General features: G+C 38.3%; 1 pseudogene; it reads left to right on the top strand.

Moving 5' to 3' along the window:
- The first annotated feature begins 8,490 nt into the window (after window positions 1-8,490).
- On the top strand, window positions 8,491-9,153 carry LOC112934517 (cofilin-1 pseudogene; annotated as a pseudogene).
- The last annotated feature ends 4,616 nt before the right edge of the window (window positions 9,154-13,769 follow it).

Here is a 13,769-nt window from a genome sequence, read left to right as displayed (position 1 = left end):
TCTATTCAATTGATAATTGATAAGCTAGTTCAAAGCTAACCAATAACAGGGATATTCAGATAGATTAAACAATGACCTTAATAGTTCATTAATTTTAAAAATGTAGAACCAAATTTGTAGAAGTATTATACAAAATTGCCTATAATTTGCGAATAAGAAATAAAATAAACAGAAAAACCCCATAATCACCCAGTGAAGTTACATTTTCATTACTAATTTTTGTATTTACTGTTTGAGTGGAGTGCTTAGTGTTGGGTTCTCAATTATTTGGATGCAAGACAACAATATAGGTTGGCCTCTCAAGTTTAAAGAAATGACAATGAATGCACTGAGGAGTAAGCAGTGAGAAAATGTGGAGGAGTCATCAGGAATAAAGCTCCATGAGCTCTTGGCCTCACATGTGTGCAAATAACTTAGCAAAATAAAAAAGCTGTACTGTTCATATGGCCTAGATTTCAAGAACACAACTAATTTGATTGGCCTTTCTGAAAGTGCAAAGGATAGAGAAAAAGTGAGAAAAAAATAATCTTCTGATACAGGAGATTATAAATGGAACTTACAACCTACATCATAGGTTTTCTTTTTTTTCATCATAGGTTTTCTAAACAGTGAAATTAACATAGTTAAAGACCTTATAAAAATATATATAAAAAAATAAAGACCTTATGTTAGTACATCCTTGCTTAACCTTTGATTGACATACTCGATATTCATCATGGGCATATTTTACTTCCATTGTACTATCTAATTTTGTTTTCTATTTGAATTTTCACTGAATCCATCCTCTTAGGATAAATGTGGAAGTTTTTGGTGGTTTTGATGCTAATTTTATTATTCTATCTTCCACTATCTTTGAATACCTATACCTGGGACATTATTAATAATAACCTGTTTCTTGGGCCCTACTCTCTTCTGTCATTGTATTCTTAAAAGGGTTAACCCTTAGGTATGTGAGGTATTCTGTGGGAGTCTTTTTAGGAGCATACATTTCAGTGATGGACAAGACTTCAAAAATACAATGGTGTTACGTGAGTGTTTCCTATTAATATTAATGTTTTGTGTTTTAATGCTGGGTACTTCATCCTTCCTCTGGAAATGTTTAGGCCTGTTTCCTGTAAAGACTCACAGTTGGCCTGATTTGTGACGTGTCGTAAGTAAGAGATTAGGGACACTCTCATTTTCTCACTGTTGCCACTGGGTGAGGGCTGTGAGCTGATCCTTCTTTAGCTTCCATTAAATACACTCTGGTTTCTAGAACCAAAGACTAATAGGAAAAGAGCCTTACAGCTACTTTCGGTTAGTATTTTCGTATGCAAAAGGTTTTAGGAGGATTCATGGAAATAAGAGGAGTAGAAGTAGGAGCAGTGAAGCAAAAGTACAGGAAGAAATGTTTAGGTCTGCAAAGCAAAGGGGTTGGCGTTCACAGTTTTATAAACCTGCCTCTGGGAGGCAGTAGGGTGTAGAGGTTGAGTATGGCTTCCCATTGACTTCAAACCAACTCTCACCATTTCCTAGCCCTGTGATCTGTGCCTTGGTTTATTCTGTGAGATAGGTGTAATAGTAACGCCTCCCCATAGGGTTTTTGTAAGGATTAAATGAGATGCTTCCCGCCGAGCCCTTTCAATTGTGTCTGGTACAGAATAAACGTTCAGTAAAAGTTAGCTTTCTTATTATGGAATAGGCTGTCTGCTTTTGTAGGTTCCCTATCAGAGGAATTTAAGCGGAGCTGGAATAATAAATTGGTAGGGGTTTTATAGATTAAGATTTAAGCGTTGGATAGCCCCTTCAACCCCTGAGATTTTCTGTTTCTATCATTTTGTTTCCAGTGAATATCAAGGTATCTTTCATATATGACAAAGGTAGTATGAACCTGTATATCATGCTTTTTTCCTGGTGGTACAATTCGGATGGTACAGTCTCCTAGAGGCAATCTATGACTCCGAGTAGGGCAAAGAACATCACTGCTTCAGTGCAGTCCACATGCTGACTTCATGGAGCAAACCTACTGCAGATGCCAGAGACCTGAGCAAATAAACTGAGTCAATCCAGGTAAAACACGAAGAAATGCTTCTTTTGATAATCTAGAATCTTTCATATTTGATGGCAAAAATCAAAAAGTCCTAACACTCCTTGTTGGTTAGGACATAAATGAGAAAATGGCAGTAATACATTCATTGTTCCTGGGAGTATAAGTTGTGACATGAATCTGGCAATGTCTATTAGAATTTAAAATACATATACTCTTTGGCCTACCAACTCCACTTTTGAATAGCTTTTCTAGAAATATAATCATCGTTTTTCAAGGCCACATTAAACAATATTTGGTGCAGCATTGACTGTGATGGCCAAAGAATGGACACAATCTCATTATCTATCAATAGGGCAAGAGTTAAATGTAGTACGTTTTTGCTATGGAGTATTATGTGACTGTTTAAAAGAAGGATTTCAACTTCTATTGACTTGAGATGTTCATGATGGAATCTTAGTTCCAGCACAATGTGTACAGTATTATCTAATATTTGGAACAGCAAACAAATGAAAAACTTCCAAATACCTTTGAATGTTCTTCTATATGTATAAGGGGAGAGGTGAGGACCATCACATGCCAGGTTGCTGACATAGGTCACCTCAGGACGGAGGCTGGGAAGGAATCAGTTGTTTCCCATATATGTTAATGCGTCATTACAGACTACATATTGCTTTTCAGAATGAAAACCTTTAAAAATGTTTTAATTAAAGAAGGACTTCATAATTACAAAAATGTACCTACCCTGCAAATTCCTTGAGAAAGCTACTTCCTATCTTTATATGTATTCATTTCTTCTTCTTTGCCCCCGACCCCTACTTTCTTTCTTGCCCCTTTTCATCCTCCACGTCCCCTCAAAAGAACAAAGGTATTTTTGTGGAAGTGGGAACATATTACAAGTCGAGTGTTTTATGAACCTGGAAGTGTACATCTCCCCCCTTTTCATCTCAAGCACGAAGTATTTACTGCAAAACTTTTTAAGCAGAAGAATAGAATCCCCCTGGTGTTCTCCCCCCATTAGTGGAGCTCTAACATTTTAAGCGAAATGGAATTTCTTGATTATGCTGTGAAGACAGAACACAAAAACAATATGCCTAAAAATATATGTATATTTAAAATATATAATAAAGACACGTATTAAAAAACATATACATGTAATATATATGAAGTGCAGCAGCAGTATTTCTTCTTATGGTCAGCAACAACAGCCCGTGCTCTGAAAGAAAGGTCAAATTTTTTGACTCCAGCTTAATGTGAGCAAGGGCAAAAAAAGAATAAAATATATGAATTAGTCAAAATAAAGGACAAATAAAGCTAAGATTTTTGTCATGTGCTTTCAAGGTCTACCATGTCTGGACTCGCATATTTTACTTCCACCTGAATAATGGAATGTCACTGGGTATGCGTAACTCTGCGACCAAGAAGTCTGGTAACTCTTGGTTTATGATACCAACAGTGGCATCATGTCACCTGATGTCCCAAAGTCAGACGCTCATTCTTCATCAGGGGTAGGTAGATCAAATCAAGAGCTATTTCTCAAAGAAGATTGTTATTGCTAAAAATAGGTAGTGTAGAAGGCAAGCTGAGCATGTTTTCCCCAGTGTTTGACTGCGACCTCTTAGAAGTATGAAGCTTTTTTGGCAAGTCTGCTAAATGGATGGGAACAGCATGCTTACGTGTGATGCGTGTTACTTCCAAAATCAAAAGATGTTTACTGCACACAGTGTCTCTTTCTTTATGATAGAGGGTGAAAAGGTATCGGGACTTCTCTTTCCCTTTGGAGAGGGTATGTAGACATGCTCAATTTCACTGGATCTCCAGAAATTTTACTGAGGCAGCAAATCTCTGCATTTTCCTGGAACTAAGATCCTATCCCTTGGCACACAAGTCTCTTACCAAGGCTTCTTGCACAGCTGCCACTATGTGCTTCCTAGACCCTTATCAGCATGTTGTCATCAATAGAGGGGACTGTATGAACTCCTGTGGGATGGTGAGACAATACATATCCATGGATTCAGTAGTGGCAGTGAGTTGTCACCACTGTGGAAGAAGACAGTGAAGGTGTCCTGCTGTCCTGCCAGGTGAATGGCAACTACTTCTGTGCCTTCTGACTGTCAGTAAAGACCAAAATACTTACCACTTCAATAGCTCTGGCATCCAATGTGCCAGTGGCATCAATTTGTTCCAGGAAAAAAACACATCTGTAGCAGCTGCTATAAAGTGGAGCCACATATGAATAGAAAACAATGATTTATATATTCTATAAAACATTTACATGGGATAGGAATTTTAGACAATTGGTTACTTACATTTTTAATTTTTACTTTTTTTTAACACTTTTACTTCTAGAATAGTTTTCTTCTCTGATGCTTGTGTTCATTAATTTGAAAGTTTTGAGAGTAAGTCACATTTGATACAAATTAATAGTAATGGAATTTAACATATAGAAAATAAATACAATCTAGGGCACTTTTATGTCATCTGGTTCATATTCCTATGTGACTCTAGAAGGTCATTATGAATAGCTGGTTTTAAAAGCTATTTTGAAATAACTAAATGGGTGTAAAAAGTGTAACTCTTACAATATAAATTATTCTTTTTTTTTTTGCTTTCATTTATTTTCTGGTTTATTTTTCAAACATGTAATTAAAATGTTAAAGTTAGATCAGATAATGAACTTTATCAATTTTAAGAAGCATTGTAGTGTTAGGGCAGAGGTCATTTCTCTTGAATAATAAAAAATCTGGTTGTTATTTCTCTAGACCTTAAACATAATGCAATTCCATACAACAGAATAGGTTTCTCCCCTGTGAAAGATGAATGCAGTCATTTACCTGTGTACTTTTTATGAAAATACACTTTTCATACTGGTAATCTTTTGTGATCTGATATTATGAATGCTTCTTCCTTGTTAAAAGGGCTTCTAACTAGATACAGTTGGATTATTAAGTAATAGTAATAATAATCTTTCATTATTTGTTTCCAATTCCCTTGTTTTCAATTACAACCCCGGGTCATAAAAATGCAAATTTAAAATGCAAATTATAGTCACTTAAAAATATATTCACAGGAGATTTAGGTGAAAACACAACTGCCTTTCACATGATTCAAAAATGAAAATCATGTCATTTTGCAAAATAATATCTATAATTTTTTTCTTTAGAAAAAGTATACATATGCATAAACGAGTAACTCTGATGTGTCTGGAGATCCTGACATCTGTGAGTAAAAATAATTCGAAATTGAAAATTTAGATGAATGAAACACAGTGCATAGAAACTCATAGCTTCAGTGAATCTGTACAGACTTCATCTTGAGCTATGCAGGGATTAAGCAATGGCTAAACAACCGCTTTAAAATACCTAGAACACAGAACTTTTATAAAAATGCCAAATATGAAGGCCCTGAAAGTGTTGTCAATAATGTCAATTATGGCTATACTGACTTAACAAATATTTACTGAACACCTACTAAGTGCTGAACTGTATTAAATGCTGGGGATTCAAAGATGAAAAAGTCATAAACTCTGTTCCTAAAAAGCTTACCTATCTACTTAGAGAGAAGCATATAACAAATGGAATTCAGCATATGGCAATAGCGATGTTAAAATGTTTATGGCCATTAGAGGAGAGCCTGACAGATTTGCATGAAAAAGTTGGTAAAGTTTCCACAGAGGATGTGGATTTTGAGCATTAAAAGATATAAAGATACGATAAATATACTACATGTTGGTATTCAGAACATTGTTTAAGCAAGGTCTTAGACATATAGCAGGGTGAAATGTGTCCGTTACCTACTGCTCTATGGCAAAGTTCCCAAATGACAGTGACTTAAAACAAAAATCATTTATTATTGTATGTAATGCATCCATAAAGACTCTGAATTTCCACAGAAAGGCAATTACTTTATTCTCTATTCCCTGTGAAAGCCTTACACTAAAGTTAGTTGTTTCTTTCTCTAGACAAGAGATCAACAAACTTTGGTCCACAAGACAAATCTGGTCTGCTGTCCATTTTTGTAAACCGGGGCTTATTGGAACACAACCATGTCCGTTTCCTTACTTCATTGTCTATAGCTGCTTTTCCACTACAACAGCAGATCTGAGTAGTTGCAACAGAGTCTGTATGACCCCCAAAGCTGACAAGCACTGCACACCCCTATTCTAGACCAGATGATGGAAATGTGGCTACAGAGCACTTGAAATGTGGTTGCTGTGACTGAGATACTCAATCCAACATTTTATTTAATTTTAATTACTTTAAATTTAAATAGCTACGTGTACCTAATGGCTACATATTAGTCCATTTTTAAACAGTAAGTTCCCTGAAGCCAGGGGTAATTTTTGGAGATCTTTTTTACCCAAAGATGTCCTATCATGCCCAGTATACACCTCTACACTTAGCAGATTCAATAACTGTCTCAACAAATATTTATTGAATTAAATTTATCATGATTTTTTTTTCACCTTATTTTAGTCAAGCTTTACCTAAGACAGAAAGCTAAAATATTTTTCCCAGGATAATTATTATTGAGCTCAGCTCAAATACCCAAAAGCTTCTTCAAAATATCTCTACATGTTCTAGTCTGCTGGAATTTTTCCTCCTGAAAAAGCAGTCATTTTTGAGAGTCTAGTCCATAGCATGGAGAATCCAACCAAAGCTTTGGCCGCTATCTCAGATAGGGCAAGGTCCTTCCTCTCCAGGTGGTTCCTTCTTGGAGATGTTATTAAACAAAGCAATTTTTTAAAAATATATCAAAGGGAGGGGCAGCTTTGCCAGACCAAACAAAGATGCTCTTATATTTTCCCAGAGGCGGGGGCCTTCTTGCCATATATTTGCATAACTAAATGGTTATCACTCAAAGGACAGGGAAGAGTGAAGTTGCTTCAAGGCTACTCGTTTTGCTTGTTTATTTGTTTGGTCTGCATTACAGGTGCTTTAAGGAATGACACTTAGCTGCTTTTTCTACTCTAGAAGAAGGATACATAGACTGATAGAAAGGATGAAAGAAGAAGAGAAAGAAGAAAAAGGAAAAAAGAAAAATGAAAAATGCTTTGCTAGGATAGTCATATATTTCCCCCCATTTTGTGGATGTTCTCCATTGGTTTATTCAATTCTCAATTGATGACCCTTTACTTCTGCCCCAAACCCCATTTTCACTGTTACAAATAACTGCAATCTACCTATATCTTTGTGTACTTGATAGGATTTTTTTTTCTGTAGGATGCTGTTAGATCCAAAATGGCTTTTACTTGGGCCAGCCCAAGTTACTAACCCAGAGCTTACTGCCTAACCTAATTGCAGTTTCAACCTCCCCCAGAAATATGTCTCAGCCTGTCAATCAGGAATTTTTTGATAAGCACCACTGAGGTAATCTGTGCCTTGCGCCCTCTCCAACCCCCAAGGGAAGATGAGGTAATCTGCCTGGTAAGACCCCCTACCTCCTGCTCTTCCCCCTAACATAAGGTGATCTTGCTTGGAACAGTCTTTTCTTTCTTCTGTTTACAACTTCCTCACCCCACCTTCCTTCCTATAAAAACCCATCATTTTGTATGACTTCCCAGAGTGCCCTTCTACTTGGTGGGTGGCATGCTGCCTGATTTGTGAATCATTCAATAAAGCCAATTAGACCTTTCAATTTACTCAGTTGAATTTTGTTTCCTAACAACAGGTTAAGAGTATAAACATTTAATACTGGATAGGGTACCAAATTGCCTTCCTATTGCTGCATTAAAAAAAAATCCCATATTTTGGTTTTCTCTTGGGAAATTGGAAGTTTGGCCATTCTGGGCCTACATTCTTACCACATTTCAGCGAACTGCAATTGAGCAAGAGCTTCAGCCTTTAAACCGGAGCCTATCTGGTCCAGTTCACCATGGTCCCCATGCCCCCACTGACTGTTTCTTTGAGGTACGCACAGGCTTCCTGAGCCTCTGAGTTTGCAACTCCTGCCTTAGCATCTAGCTGGGAAGTAATGAATTCAAAATAAATAAGTGACTATTTTCAAAATAACTAGGAAAAAATAAAAAGGACATTCTATCCTCCCCTACGTGTCCTGTAGTTTTAGAAGTTTGGAGAAAGTGAGTAAATATATAGAAGATTTTAAGAATCCAAGTTGAGTTTGAAAGCCAAGTTGATGTTAATCGGCAGTAGGATATGGAAACTATGACGTGGGCATTATGAGATAATCTATTCTGACACCACTCTTCCTCTGCGTAAGTGCTGAAGTGCAGATTTCTTCTCTGATATGGTCTGAGGAACCGAGGGAGCAGAGTAGGACTAACTCACTTGCCTTATGAAGAAAAACACTATAGTAATCAGTTCAAAGCTAGACCTCTAGCTTTTTTCAAAAAAAAGCTTTTTTGAGTATAGCTGACACACAACGTCATTAGTTTCAGGTCTACAACAACAACTTGGTGATTCAGCATCTCTGTGTGTCGTGCTCAGCTCGCCCCACCCTCTGGCCTGGTGGTTTCTGATGGTGTCATCAAAGTGTTCAATGACATGAAGGTGCATAAGTCTTCAACACCAGAGGAGGTGAAAGAGTGCAAGAAGGCAGTACTTTTCTGCCTGAGCGAGGACAAGAAGAACATCATCCTCGAGGAGGGCAAGGAGATCCTGGTAGGTGATGTGGGCCAGACTGTAGACGACCCCTACGCCACCTTTGTCAAGATGCTACCAGACAAGGACTGCCGCTATGCCCTCTATGGCGCAACCTAGGAGACCAAGGAGAGCAAGAAGGAGGACCTGGTGTTTATATTCTGGGTGCCTGAGTCTGTGCCCCTTAAGAGCAAAATGATTTATGCCAGTTCCAAGGATGCCATCAAGAAAACGCTGACCGGGATCAAGCATGAGTTACAAGCAAACTGCTACGAGGAGGTCAAGGACCACTGCACCCTGGCAGAGAAACTGGGGGGCAGTGGCATCATCTCTCTGGAGGGCAAGCCCTCCAGCCCGCTGCCTGGAGCATCTGGCAGCCCCCAACCTGCCCATGGGGGTTGCAGGCTGCCCCCTTCCTGCCAGACCGGAGGGGCTGGGGGGATCCCAGCAGGGGGAGGGCAATCCCTTCACCCCAGTTGCCAAACAGCTCCCTCATCCCCTGGACCTTCTTCCTCCCTCTATCCCTGACGGTTCTGGCTTTCCCAAACCGCTTTTGATCTTCTGATTCCTCTTGGGTTGAAGCAGACCAAGTTCCCCCCAGGCACCCCAGTTTGGGGGGGCCTGTATTTTTTTAACAACACCCCAGTTCCCCACCTGTTCCCCCCTTTTCCCATGCTGCCAACTTCTAACCGCAATAGTGACTCTGTGCTTGTCTGTTTAGTTCTGTGTATAAATGAAATGTTGTGGAGATGACCCTTCCTTGCGCTACCTGGTTCCCCTCCCCTTGTCCCCTGGTCTTGGCACTCATGGAAACAGGACCAGTAAGGGACCTTCAATTAAAAAAAACCAACAACACACACAACAATAAAAAGGCTCACTAAAAAATAAATAAATAAAAAATTGTGTCACCATACGACACAATTACAATGTCATTGACTCTATTCCCGATGCTGCACCTTTTAGCCTCATGACTTATTCCATAACTGGTCTCCTGTACCCGCCACTCACCTTTACGCACTCTGTCCATCCCTCGCACCCCTCCCCTCTGGCAACCATCATCAGTTTGTTCTCGGCCTTTACAAGTCCAATTCTTTTGGCTTGTTTGTTTATCCATTTGTTTTGTTTTTCAGGTTCCACATAGGAGTGAAATCATGGCACCTGTCTTTCTCAACCTGTTTCACTTAGCATAAGAAGTAAAACACTACTGTTACTAGTTCAACGTCAGAGCTCTTCCTTTAAAAATAGAAAGCTAGTTCAACTTATTTGAAAATGTAGTTATTTTGGTGATGACACAAATAAATACATGTGAATAAGATGTGAGATAATGCAGGGAATAGGAAGTGCTTTTTCTACCCCCCTGGCAAGGGGGCTGGTGTAAAATTGTTACGCATTAGTAACTTGGACTACGTCTTTACCAAAAGAACCATGTCAGATCACCTGGCAAAGTCCTTTTAGCCGCTAAGTAGTTTCCTGTGACCGCTTCTAATTCCTGAGAGCCCATCTGGGCTTCAGTTCTCAACATGGTTGTGGAGGTGAGAGGGAGTGGGGGTGGGAGAGGCTTGGAGAGTCCAATGGTGGGATCTCTCTAGCAGATAGCTCTGATGGCAGCATTTGCAGAAAAATGAGAGGAGTGAAATGTTGAGGTGGGCCTAGAAAGGACACGCAAGAAGGGGAGAGATGTGAGATCAACACTCCGGTTGTGTGGGCAGGAGCACTGTAAGTTTTTGTATGAGTAGTAGTTGGGCACTGATCACATCTGCCTTTGAGAAAACAGGCAATTCAGATAAAGGGGGTGCTGTTGACTGTCAGCCTCCAGCTGCTGGGCCTTCAGGATATATACTCAGTGGTTGGGCTGACGCCATGCTCTTCCTAGGGAGCCGCCAGCTAGGAGGTGAGCACCAAGTGGGCACTAATACCTTGCCACGTCTGCCCAACATGGGGCTCCTCTAACAGGGAGAGATTTCCTCCAAGTTCCCCATTGGGTTGGCCAAGACTTTGTCAGACCTGCCTGCTGCTTTCACGTTCTCCCTGTAAAATTTTCGTTCCTTTCCCTCAAAACCTTCATGTTTCAATCAACATCATGTTCTGAAAGCTGCCCCTGCCTAATTCTGCATCCTTCTCCTTTTATTTTTCACTGGTATTATTCCCTAATAAACTGCTCACTCTCCTATCTCCCTGTTGGCATCTGCTTCCTGCAGGACCCAAGAGACATAGTAATTATCAGTGGTCTGTAAAATCAGTATCCCTAAGAAAGGTACTCCTTTATATATATATATAAATATATATATTTAAACATTCACTAAGTAAATCTGATGCAAGTGCTATCAAGCGTAAGAGAGTAAATTAGCTATGCAAATGCTGAGACTTTTTTTTCCAGAATTAATCATATACTTCTAATCTGCTTAACATTCTTCATTTCTTTTAATGGCAAAAGGAAATAAGTGTGCATTTTCAGCTTTTTTATTATCATTTCAGAAGAACCATTTACATAATGTTTTCTTCATATTATTTCTTAGCAATATTCTTGATATGTTGATGATGCTTAAATTGCACAAGACATTCGCATGCACCTGTTCTTGTTTCAGATTGTAATATTTACTAAAATGGTGTGTAGATTTTAGATTTACATTCTGCTATCCTTTAATGTCCATAAACCCAACGTCTCCATACTTATCATTGGAATTGAATCCTTAAGGTACTTACTTAAAAATTGTTTTCCCTCTTGTTAATTATGAGTTTTCTACTTTTTTATTGAAAAATTTTAGACAAAGTCTATCACTGGCTCATTGATAGGCATCTAAAGAATTGATTTGATGAGATCATAATAAGATATCACTTCACACCTGTTAAAATGGCTTTTGTCAAAAAGATAACAAGTATTGATGAGGATGTAGAGAAAAAAGAACCCTTGTGCACTGTTGTTGGGAATGTAAATTGGTGCAGTCCTTATGAAAAACAAGGTGGAGATTCCTCAAAATAATTAAAAATAGGACTACCATATGACCCAGCAATTCTACTTCTGGGTATTTATCTAAAGAAAATGAAATCACTGTATCAAAAATATATCTGTATCCCCATATTCATTACAGCATCGTTTATAATAGTCAAGACACAGAAACAACCTGTCATCAACAGCTGAGTGAATAAGGAAAATGTAGTGTATATGTATATGGAACAGTGTATGTTATTCAATGGAGTATTGGTGTGTATATGGCATAGTGTAGTAGTGTAGAGTGGAATATTGTTCAGACATAGACAGCCCTTGAGGCATTATGCTAAACGAAATAAGTCAGCGAAAGACACTGCATGATCTCACTTACATATGGATCTAAAAACAAAACAAAACAAAAAACTCATAGGTACAGCGATCCCTGGGTGGCGCTGTGGTTTGGGGCCTGCCTTTGGCCCAGGGAGCGATCCTGGAGACCCGGGATCAAATCCCACGTCGGGCTCCCGGTGCATGGAGCCTGCTTCTCCCTCTGCCTGTGTCTCTGCCTCTCTCTCTGCCTCTCTCTCTCTCTGTGACTATCATAAAATAAATAAAAATAAATTAAAAAAACCACCTTTATTAAAAAAAAAAACTCATAGGTACAGATAACAGATTGGTGTTTGCCAGAGGTAGGGGTTGGGGATGGGTTGGTAAAATGGGTGAAGGTAGTCAAAAGTACAAATTCCCAGTTATAAGATAATGGATGCAATGTATACATGACATGGGGAGGTGTATAGCTAGGTGATTATAATTAACGATACTCTATTATATATTTGAAAGGTGCTCAGTGAGTAGATCTCAAAAGTGCTCGCCATAAGACAAAAAAATCTAATCGTGTGTGCTGACGGATGCTAGCTAAACTTTATCGTGGTGATCATTTAGCAGTGTGTACATATATTAAATCCTTATGTTGTGCGCCTAAAACTGGTACAATATTATACGTCAGTTATATCTCAATAAAAACAAGTTTTTAAAAAAGAATTATTTTGATGCAAAGCTGTATACATATAAAAGACCGAAAGCAAACCTCAGAAGTAGATTTTTTTATGTTGACTGCATTTGTTTTCCACATTTATGTTCACTGCAAGTAGCCATAGGCATCTGTAAGTGATGTGTTAAAAAAAAACAACAACAAATGATTTATGTATTTGTATTTAAACAGGCTCTGGGGATAGCTGAGCTTCAGTGGGTGCAGGAAACAAAGTATGGATCTAATCTGAATGATGCCTCTTAAGGACACATAGTATATTTTATTTTTTTTTCTTTTTGCCCCAAGGCAGCAAACAAAATGTCAACATCTATTCTATCAAATGATTGATTGATTAAAGGAGTTAAGATAATGCTTGATAGAGGATTTGATAAAATCTTTCCTCTTTAGGTCCAAGTTATCCTTTCAATGTTTATTTATGTTTTCATGTTTTTGTTTTTGTTTTTAATAAGGGTATATACAGCCTTTGTTTCAAAAGGCATGCTTTAGGGGTGCCTGGTTGGCTTAGTCAGTAGAATATCTGACTCTTGATCCCCAGGGTCATCAGTTCAAGCCCCATGTTGGGCATGGAGCCTACTTAACGAAGGAGTGGCGTATATACATATATTCCAGTCATAAAAATTGAGGAAATCCTGCCATTTGTGACAAATGGATAAACCTTGAGAGCATTATGCTAAGCAAAATAAGCCAGAGAAATATAAATGCTGTATGAGCTTACTTGCATGTGAAATCTAAAAACAAAACAAAAAATTCAAACTCATAAAAAAAGAAAGATCAGATTTGTGGTTACCAGAGGTGGCAAGAGGAGGAGGGGATTTGAAGAAATGTGGTCAAAAGGTATAAACTTCCAGTTACCAGATAAATAAGTACTGGGGTGTACCATATGAGATGGTGACTGTAGCTAATACTGCTGTAGGGTGTATAGGAAAGTTGCGGGTAAATCGTAAGAGTTCTTACCACTAAGGAACTTTTTTCTTTTTTTTTTCTTTTTCTTTTCTTTTTCTTTTTTCTTTCTTTCTTTCTTTTTTTTTTTCCTTTCTCTTTTCCCTGCATCTATATGAGGTGATAGATCCTAGCTAAACTTAGGTGGTCATTGTTTCACAACATGCATAAGTCAAACCATTATGCTATCCACTTGAAACTTATACGGTGATGTGTTTCAATGAC

The sequence above is a fragment of the Vulpes vulpes genome, chromosome 13, assembly GCF_048418805.1.
Source record: "Vulpes vulpes isolate BD-2025 chromosome 13, VulVul3, whole genome shotgun sequence".
NCBI classification, from domain to species: Eukaryota; Metazoa; Chordata; class Mammalia; order Carnivora; family Canidae; genus Vulpes; species Vulpes vulpes.
Note: the sequence above shows the minus strand (reverse complement) of the source record. Positions and strands in the feature narration are given on the sequence as shown.